The sequence below is a fragment of the Echinops telfairi genome, unplaced genomic scaffold, assembly GCF_000313985.2.
Source record: "Echinops telfairi isolate 266 unplaced genomic scaffold, ASM31398v2 ScPeMD7_30;HRSCAF=105, whole genome shotgun sequence".
Lineage (NCBI taxonomy): Eukaryota > Metazoa > Chordata > Mammalia > Afrosoricida > Tenrecidae > Echinops > Echinops telfairi.
The window spans coordinates 3,844,768-3,855,356 of NW_022103927.1; positions in this window are offsets into that span (position 1 = coordinate 3,844,768).

The following is a 10,589-nucleotide window of genomic DNA, read 5'->3' on the forward strand; positions in this document are numbered from 1 at the left end:
GAATTTTGGGAATGATGAGGGCAACAAATGTATAGATGTGCTTTACACAATTGATCCATGTATTGTGATGAATTGTATGAGCCCCAATAAATTGATTAAAAAAAAAGAACCTAATGAATAAGAGGGACTATAATTTTGATAAATAATGAAAACAAAAATAAAATTTGAAATATATTAAAAAAAATTACCACTATTGGCTAATCAATGACACTATAAAAAGAAGATTATGAATCGATCGCAAGTATCGACATATAACCCCGTCCCAGGAGGATGAACAATAGAAAAAGTGGGTGAAGGGAGACAGCAGATGATGCAAGTGGAGAGGACATGTTTTGAGAACGATGAGGGCAATGAATGTACAAATGCGCTTTACACAATTGATGTGTGTATGGATTGTGAGAAGCGTTGTGTGAGCCCCTAATAAAATGATTAAAAAAAATACATAAAAAATTGACAAAAAGCAAATACATGTCTAGAAAAGAAGGATTGCAACAGCTGTACAAAGATGCTTGAGACAATTGCGGTATGGATTGTTCCAAGAGTTTTAAGAGCCCCCAATAAAATGCTGTTGTCAGAAAAGAAACCAAAATGCTTTCTGGATCACAACCGCATCTCTTCTGACCGAGGGCCAGCAGAGGAGCAGGCTGTGTTGCCTGCATGCTGGCTGTACGAGGGCCACAGCAGTGGAGTCAAACATTCCAGCAGTCACGACGCCGGCCCGGGGCTTGGTGACAGGAGTTGAGCTGACTCGATGACCACCTGTTGTGGCTAGGCACCATCCAGTCTGTCCTGACTCATAGGGACCCAACGTACAGTAGACTGAAGCACAGTCCTGTCAGGGCCGCCCTCTTCCCAATTGTTCTGATGATCGAACCCATTGTTGCAGCCGCTGGGTCAGTCCATCTCATGGAAGGCATGCCTCTTTTTCGCTGCCTCTCCGCTTTACCAAGCACAGTGTCCTTCTCCAGGGACTGGTCTCTCCTGACAACACGTCCAAAGGACGTGAGACAGAGTCTCACTACCCGAGCCTCTAAGGAACACGCTGGCAGTGCTTCCTCCAAGGCAATCTATAACACACTACCCATCAGGGTAAAGGTTCACATGCTGCTCGAAGAGGCCCCCCAAACACAGACCCAGAGAAGGCAGATGCTCATTGCTCTCTTAGCTACCAGTCTACCACGAGTGGCTCTGGACACTCATTCCGAGACCCTGGTCCTTCCCATTTTATTTCTAGGTCATTCCCATGGAAATTGTCTTTCTCTGGAAGATTGAGACTGGTTCGCGGGCCCCTTGGTGTTCCAGTTCTTGGGCAAGCAACTCATCACTCTGACTCCCGTTTCATCGGCTTTACCCATGTAGCCCCCAACGGGGCATCCTTGGGCCTACCCTAGAAGTCTCCACCGCACCTGTGCCACGCGCTTCCTGTAGCGTCCAGTCCATTTCAGCTTCTATTAGGCCTCATTGTTACCGACCTTTCTCAGCCCAAAGGCACTTTCCACCTCTGATGCTGCCACACAGCTGGTGGGCAGGTGTGACATATTGCTGTCTCTGCTCTCTGGCCAAGGTATTCATCTGGTCCTTTCTAATTACCTGGTCGGGAGGGGGATAGAGCGCCTGCAGTCACCACAGGGATTTAGCATCAGCGGTGTGCTCAGAAAGCTCACCATGTGTGGGAGGCTGATTAGCTTCGTTCACTAAGTACCTAGCAGTTGCTATCAGTCTCTAATGATCTTAATTCCCAAAGCAGCTTGGTGGCAAAAAACCCACCATTCTCAGATCCCCCCCCCCCCCTATAGTTCCCTGGGGGTGAGGAGAGTTTACTCTTGGTTTTCTGCTCATTAAGGACCAGAAAGGAATGTTTCCCAATTGGAAGACTTCTAGCCAAGAGGATTGCTAACAGAGCCCATATTTGGCAGAAAGCATAAACCTTGAGATCGCAATTGTTCTGAGTGTGTTCCAAGGGCAAATGGATTATGTTCCTTCAAAGCATTTGCCTTTCGAGATGAACCAGGGAGAAGGCTCTTCACGGTTCTAATAACAGTTTGCCTTCTTGCCGCTCAACTGGAAGTCAGTGGCTTGGCTCGCTTTCTTGACTGCAGTCCTGGGAGCGTCCTCTGCGTTCCCCCAAATAATTGCTTGACTTGCTGAGTGCAACCTCAACCTTTCGGAAATGGCTGTTCTTAAGACGCGAAGCCATCTAGCTGCACCGTCACTACCGGCATGACAGGGCTACGTTATGCATCCTGTCCACGTCCTCATTTATCACGTGGAATTGGTCATGGGAAGTCCTTCATGAGCTTTTGTGGAGATGGTTGTTGTTGGTAGGTGCCAGGAGTCTGTGCCAACCAGTGACCTCAAGTACAACAGAAGGAGATGCTCCGAGTCCTTTGCCACCCTCACAATTGTTGGGATGTCCGAGCCCATTGTTATAGCCTCCGTGTCAATCCATCTCCGTGAGAGGCCGCCTCTTTCTGGCTGTCCCTCTGCTTTACCAAGCAGGCTGCCCTTTCCTAAGGGCTCATCTCTCCTGATAGCATGTCCAAAACAGTCTCACCTTCCTCAATTGTAAGGCATACACTGGCTGTAAGCACTTCTCACAAGACATATCTGTCCTTCTGGCAGTCCATGTTACTCTCAATATACAGTGAACCCTCGCCACTTCGCGCTTCGACTTCCGCGGCTTCACTCTATCGCGGTTTTTGCGTAACAGCACCCAGTGCCTACACCCGCTCCTTCAGAGGAAAAAGACGGCGACCCACCTGTAGAGTACATCCCTTAAGTCATTTCATAGGCTATTGGTTACAGTATTTGTAAGAACTATGTATAATAATACTGTATATGAAATATGTAATACTGTAAACTAGATGCCATAAATAATATAATAAAGGATAAATGATCATTGTAACGTCCAAAATGTTTTACTGTATTTTCACTTTTTTGTTTAATAAATTGGGTAATACGAGTGTAATGGTGACTAAAGGGTGTTTTTTCATGTCCTCTATGCTCTAACTACGAAAATATTTGATTTACAAATAAGGAATCCTACTTTGCGGAATTTCATTTATCACGGTAGGGTCTAGAACCGATTAACCGCGATAAACGAGGGTTCACTGTACCGTATATACTCGAGTATAAGCCGACCTGAATTTCAGCCGAGGCACCTAATTTTACCACAAAAACTGTATAATGTGCTGAAAAAACTCAGCTTATACACGAGTAGATAGGTATGTATTTTGCCATCACTACCGTTAAAATGCAGCAAGTCTTTTGCTGTCTTCCTTACCCACTGTCCAACTCCCACACACTAACGAATCAATCGAAAGTATTAGGCACACCTTAGTCCCCCAAGTGGCATCTTTCAGTATTAATTAGCATTCGAAGGGGTCAGGTGCCGCAGATTTACCCAATGCAATGATCTGCCTTTAGATATTTTGACTACTGCATCCATGGGTGTTGACTGTGGATCCATGTAAAATTCCTTGACAACTTCAATCTTTGCTCCATTTGTCCTGATGCTGCTTATTGGTCCAGTCGTGAGGATTCTTTTGCTCAGCATACTGATTGAATGAATGTGGTGAAAGGACGTCACCTGTGCACACCTAGTTTCTGACTTTAGATAACGCAGTGCCCCTGGGTTTGAACAAATGCCTCATGGTATATGGTTAGCTTGAGCATGAGCAGAAATGAATTGTTCTGGAATCCTCATTATTCCCAATATTATTTCTAATTTGTTATGATCCACACGGTAGAATACCTTTGTATAGTCAATAAAGTACAAGTTGATATCTAGCTAGTGTTCCCTGATTTCGGCCAAGACCCATCTGCCGTTAGCAATGATAGCTCTCACTCTGTATCCGACACCCTCTTCCGAATCTGGTTTGCATTTCAGGCAGTTCTCTGTGGGCATATTGTTATAGCCATTTGAGAATGATCTTCAGCATATTTTATTTGCATGTGATGTTACAGCTATTGTTTGATAATTTCTGCATTCTGTTAGATCACCTTTCTGTGGAATAGATTTATGTCGATCTTCTAGTGAGTTGATCAGGTCGCTGTCTTCCAAATTTCTTGGGGAGGGAACATTTCAAGTATTGGCTCGGTTGGGTGAAACATCTCAATTGGCATTCCATCAATTCCTGGAGCCTGAGTTCTGTCTAGTGCTTCCAGTGCGCTTGGGCGTCTTACATCAGTACTGTCGGTTCTTGATCATATCTTACCTACTTCCTGACGTGGTTGACGAGAGCCCTGGTGTCTAGAGGTTACTTGTTGGGCTCACAAGGTAGCGAAGAGAGCTTACAAAATGGAATCACCATGGACAGTCTCAAGGCTGACAAGAAGGCCACCGAGCATAAAGAATTAAACAACCCGGCTGACATGAAGGAAACTGACACCAGAATCCAAGGCTATGGGATGAAGCACTTGAGGCTGCACCTTTATCAGACTGAATGCTGGCGGCCAGGCCTATGGCTACCTCACTCCCCGCCCCCGCCCAAATGGTACAAGTGCTCAGAGGGGTAGAGCTTCTGACCCCACAATGGAGCAGAACCCACCCTCCCTTGCTCTCTCTCTCTCTCTTTTTTTTTTTTATTTCTTTTTGATTAAAAAAAAATTTTTTTTTCTTCCCTTGCTCTTGCTGGGACCACCCAATGGAAATTGATGGCGATTGGAGTTCCAGACATCCTAACGCTGATGGAAACTAGACATTAACATCACTCGACCTGTGCTTCCTATCAAGTAACCTACGTTTTAGCTCTCTGGACCCTCTCTCAGCTTCTGTTTGGCTCAGGGTAGCCCCATGGGGGTTTTCTGTAACCATCAGCTATGTGCTTGCTCAGCTGGGTTTCGTGCATTTTGACAGCACCCATGGTGCTCCTCTGGGTCGCACTGCTGAGCTAACACTTTTTGGGGTGCCACAAGCGCATGGGTACTGCACCGACGGACAGCACCCCTCCCTACCCCCACTGGATGTGCAAGCGCTTCATTAACCTCAACGTCTGTCTCATCGATACCGGGATAGGCTGATCCCGGATGAAGAAACCCTACACCTGGCAAGATCGTCGAGGACTTCCGAGCTGACCCTTGGGTCATCTCCTCCTCAGCTTGGCGTTCGTCACTTGCCAAGGGATGACACGCCATTCACTGAGAAAGCCACCGCCTCCGCGAGCTCGTGGCGATCACCCCGGACCATACCTGGCTACAGCTGCGTCCTCTTTTCGTTGTGATCCTTACCTGGGCCACCTGCTTCCTCACCTTGCTACACGCCCTCTCCTTCAAGGGCAAACCTTCCTCCCAAAGGATCCCACCGCGGCTGCGGCTGCCGTCGTCTTAACTCATTACAAAAGGATCCAATGTCGCCGCTGGATCCCCCTTTCCTACATCGCCACCCGCAAGCCGGGACGGACAGGAGCCAAAAGAGGGCTTCGAGAAAGAGGAAGCAGACATGGAAGCGCGATCCAACTCCCAAACACCAGAACTCCCCGGACTTGAGGACATTTCGCACCCAGACCCTGATCCAGAGACAGACGGCGGCCTGGAAGAATTATTTGATTACCTGGAACCCGGCCTCATCTCCTCCAGGTGGGACCGAGACGTCACGTTGGATCTTGTTACTCCTCGTCCGTCCTAAACGCAGCCGTCATGTCAGCGGACACAAGGGACACCATGAGTACAGTTGTGACAAGGATAGCAAAGGATGCCACCCACTCCCACCCCCACAGTGACCACCAAACCAGCCTTGCGGTTAGGACCCACCAGTCCCATGTTCAGTTCCTGGATCGTCATCTCAACGGACCCACCCCAGGGGTGATGGCACTGGACACACAGACGGAGAACGGCCGGCGGGAAATAGAGGCCACAGCTGACAACAGTGATACGTTGAGCAGATTCTGGGCACTGTATCACAACCTAACCAATAACCACGGCAATGAAACGCACGGTGATGAACTCATAACTTGCCATTTCGTGTTATTTAGACAACAATGCGTGGAGGACATACTACGATGGAAAATGGGAAGCTGGCACGATTATCGACAGACTGCCAAATACTCCAACGAAAGATGCCGTCACACTACGTCAGAATGCCGAATCCTCAATTAACGCCTTCTTCCAAAGACTGTCATACGAACATGCTGCTGACTTCATTCACAGGGAATATCCTACCAGCTTCTTAACAAACAACACCATCCGAATACCTTTCACAACAGCCCCTGAGACGTGTGTGTCGACTACGTACTACCATTTTGGTTTGCTCCACAAATGGTATGAATGTTGGGGAGCGGTAACCTAACAATATATTTTGACAAAGAAGAGGAGGAGGAATAAGAAGAAAAAGAGCTAGAGAAAACAACCACTACGATGGCAGCAATGCCAACATTAACCCTAACGTTACCTTCAAATGTCAGTCCACCTAAACTCAATCCTCCTCTGGCACAGGGGACGCGGTAGGGCCACGGGGAAGAACATAGCATCACGGAGCATAAAAGGTACTCTCACCTCTGACACGATTCCTCAGGGGAAAGCAGAAATCTTCCACTCCCTTAAAGAGTCACGGTTTCAGAAAGCCACAGGGGGCAAGTCTACCCTGTGCCGTAAGGTGGTTGTGAGTTGGAATCAACTTGATGGCAGTGAATGTGGTGTGGTTGAGGACAAGGCTGAAGAAGGCCAACCAGTTATTCGTGAGACAGCGGTTCCGTGAATTCCTTCAACGATGTTCTTGAAAACAAACACAACTTTATTGTGAATTGCATGGACTTGACATATCCGAGCATTCATTTGTGCATTCAACAACTTAAACAACTTATCAATGCTTATTTCCTCATCTCCTTCTTGAAGAATATGATGTGCCCCTTCACCCAAGTTAAAAACTGTCCTCCCTCCAGCCTCTTCCTGCCTCTTCCTGCCCTATCCTCCCAGCCCTGGTAATCATCACAGTCTGTTTCTTTTGGCATGAAAACTTTTATCTTGATTTTTTAATAACAGGTCTCATCAAATATTTGTCCTTTTGTGATTGACTTCACTTAACTCAGCATACCGTCCTCTAAATCCACCCATGCCACGAGTCACAGCTTCATCTTCATTCTTTAGCAATATGTAGCGTGTATGCGCTGAAGGTTATCCATTCTTAAAAAAATAGTTTTAACGAGATGCAAGCAACATAGCCTACAGCTCAACAGTTCAATCCTATTAAGAAAGGCTGTGTAATCATAGTAGGAAAGATTGTGCAATCATCACCACAACCAATTGGGGAACATTTCCTTCCTTCTTGGACCAATTGCTGTTGACTCCCCGTCTCCCCACAACCCCTGCTTTTGTGCCCCTAGGTACGTATTAATCTAGTTGCTGAACTCATAGATGCACCCATCCCGACTAACCTATACAGAAAAACATACAGAATAAAAAAAAAACAAACAAACAAGCAGCCCCCTCCCCCAACAATGGCCAAATTAAACGGAGAAAAACCTCAAAAAAAAAAAAGCAAATGGATTGTGGTAAGAGTTGCATGAGCCCCCAATAAAATGATTTTTTTAAAAAGCAAATAACACTGATCTATTCTTCCACCAGTGGGCATTTCGGTCCTTTCCATCCTTTTGCCTTGTGAGCCGTGCCGTGGTGAACCTCAGTGTGCACACAGCTGCTTGCGCTGTGCTCTTTATTCCTCCAGGGCCTTCCTCTTCTGTGGATGTTTCCCAACGTCACTCGCCATCACTTGTCTCTCAGCATCTTGTACTGTGGGGGCTTGAGTGTTTCTGTGATGCTGGAAGCTCTGTCACTGGTATCCCAATGCCTGCAGGCTCACGCAAGTGAACCGGCTTCAGCAGAACTTCCAGACTGAGAACAGACAACAGAGACGGACTTGGCTGCCCACTTGGAAAGAAGGAGCAGCTGAAAACCTTATTCATAGCTTCGAAACATTGTCAGGTGTGGAAGGCCTATTGCATGGAAGCGGAACATTGTTGGAGACAGTGTCAGAGGACATTCTAAATGTGACTGAGGAGTCCCAGCTCTCTCAGAGTGGGGGGCATGATGGTGAAGTGAGTGGAGCCCGTGGGAGTAGAACCTTCCGGATCCTCATTTGCTGATGAGGAACGACTAAAAAATCTGCTAATCCTCAAAACTTGGAATGGATGAAATAGGAAGCTAGGAAAATGGAAGGTCTTCAAAAATAAAATGGAAAGCAGAAAGATTGATATTAGTGAGCTTACGTGGGCTGGTAGTGGCCATTTTGAATCAGAAAAGCAGATGATTTACTATTCGGGGAATAGCACAACCAAGAGGAATGGTGTCACATTCATGGTCAAAAAGGACATTTCAAAATCAGTCTTGAAGTACCATGCTGTCTGCGAAAGGATTATATTTATTCACCTTCAAGGAAATCCAATCAATACAACTATTATTCAAATTTAGGCATCAACCATAAAAGTTAGTGATGAAGAAGTGGAAGCATTCCACCAATGACTGCAGCCCGAGGTAGCACATGATCAGAACCCATGGTGCTGAAGCAAGAAGTCCAAGCTGCACTGGAAGCATTAGTGCAAACAAGACTCCAGGGACTGAAGGAAGAGCAACGGAAATGTTCAACAAGCTGCTGAAGCACTGGAAGCACTCACTCATCTGAGCTAGGACATTCGGAAGACAGCTACTTGACCAACCGAATGGGAGAGATCCGTATTTGTGCCCATTCCAAAGAAAGGTGACCAGAAGGAATGTTCAAACTGTAGGAGTCTCACTGATGTCACGTGCAAGTCTATTTTTGTCACCCAACAAGTCATTGTCATCCAACAATGGTTGCAGCAGTGCATTGACGGGGAGCTGCCAGAGGTTCAGGTTCTGCTGGATTCAGAAGAGGATGTGGACCAAGGGCTATTATTTTATTGATGATGTCAGATGGATCTTGGTTAAAAGCAGAGAATATCAGATGTTTACTTGTGTTTTATTGACTATGCCAAGCCATTCGACTCTGTGGATCATAACAAACTATGGATAACCTTGAGAAGAATAGAAATTCCATTCTACCTTGCAAGTCTGGCTAGCCCAGAGGATGTACACTGGTACAGATAGGAACTGGAAATCCAGGGAATCCAGGGCAGATGAGCCCTACAGGACCAGTGGTGTGAGTGGTGATACTGGGAGGGTAAAGGGAGAGTGGGTAGGAAAGAGGGAACCGATTACAAGGATCTATATGTGACCCCCTCCCTGGGGGGCGGACAACCGAAAAGTAGGTGAAGGGAGACGTCGGATAGGGCAAGATATGACAAAATAATAATTTATAAATGATCAAGGGCTCATGAGGAAGTGGGGAGGGAGGGGAAAATGAGGACCTAATGCCGGGGGCTTAAGTGGAGAGGAAATGTTTTGAGAATGATCAGGGCAATGAATGTACAAATGTGCTTTACACAATAGATGTATGTATGGATTGTGATAAGAGTTGTATGAGCCCCTAATAAAATGATTAAAAAAATAATAAAATAAATAAAATTCTTCATAATTAAAAAAATAGAATAGAAATTCCAGAACACTTCGTTGTGCTCATACAGAACTTGTACTTGGATCAAGCGGCAGTTGTGTGATCAGAGCAAGGGAATGCTGCATGGTTTAAAGTCAGGAAAAGTGTTCATCTGGGTTGTATCTTCTTACCATCCTTATTCAATTTGTATGCTGAACAAATGCTCAAGGGAGTTGGATTGTATGAAGAAGAATGTGGCATCAGGACTGGAGGAAGGCTTATTAACATTTTGGGATACTCAGAGGACACAACCTTACTTGCTGAATGTGAGGAGGACTTGAAACACTTGCTGGTGAAGATCAAGGACTGCAGCCTTCTGTATGGATTATGACTCATTGAAAAGAATATAAAAAGCCTCACAGCTGGACCAATAGGTAGCATCATGATAAATGGAGAAAAGTTGAAGTTGTCAAGGATTTTTGTCCTTTTTGAACCCACAATCAATGTTCATGGAAGCAGCAATCAAGAGATCAAAAGATGACTTGCATTAGGTAACTCTGCAGCACAAGACTTCTTTAGAGTATTGAAAAGCAAGGATGTTGCTTTGAAGACTTAGGGACACCTGACCCAAGCCACGGGATTGTCAATGGCCTTATAGTATACAGGTGGAAGTTGTACACTGAAAAAAGAAGACCATAGAAGAATAGATGCATTTGAATTGTGGTGCTGGAGAAGAATATGGAAGAGTATCATAGAATGCTAGAAGAATAAACTGATCTGTCTTGGAAGAAGTAAGAACAGAGTGCTTCTTGGAGACAAGACGGCAAAGCTTAGTCTTACATACTTGGGACATATTGTCAGGAGAGACCAATCCCTGGAGAAGGACATCATGCTTGGGAAAGTGGAAGGGCATAGAAAAAGGGGAAGACCCCTAGTGAGAGTAGCTGCAAAGATGGGCTCAGGCATGGGAGCGATTGTGAGGATGGAGCAGGACCAGGCTGCTTTTTGGTCTGTTGTGTATAGGGTTGCTATGGGTCAGAACCAACTTGACCACACCTAACGACCATTCAATTTTTTTTTGTCCATTCAATCCTACAATATTGCCATTTATTTTTAAAAATCATTTTATTAGGGGCTCATACAACTC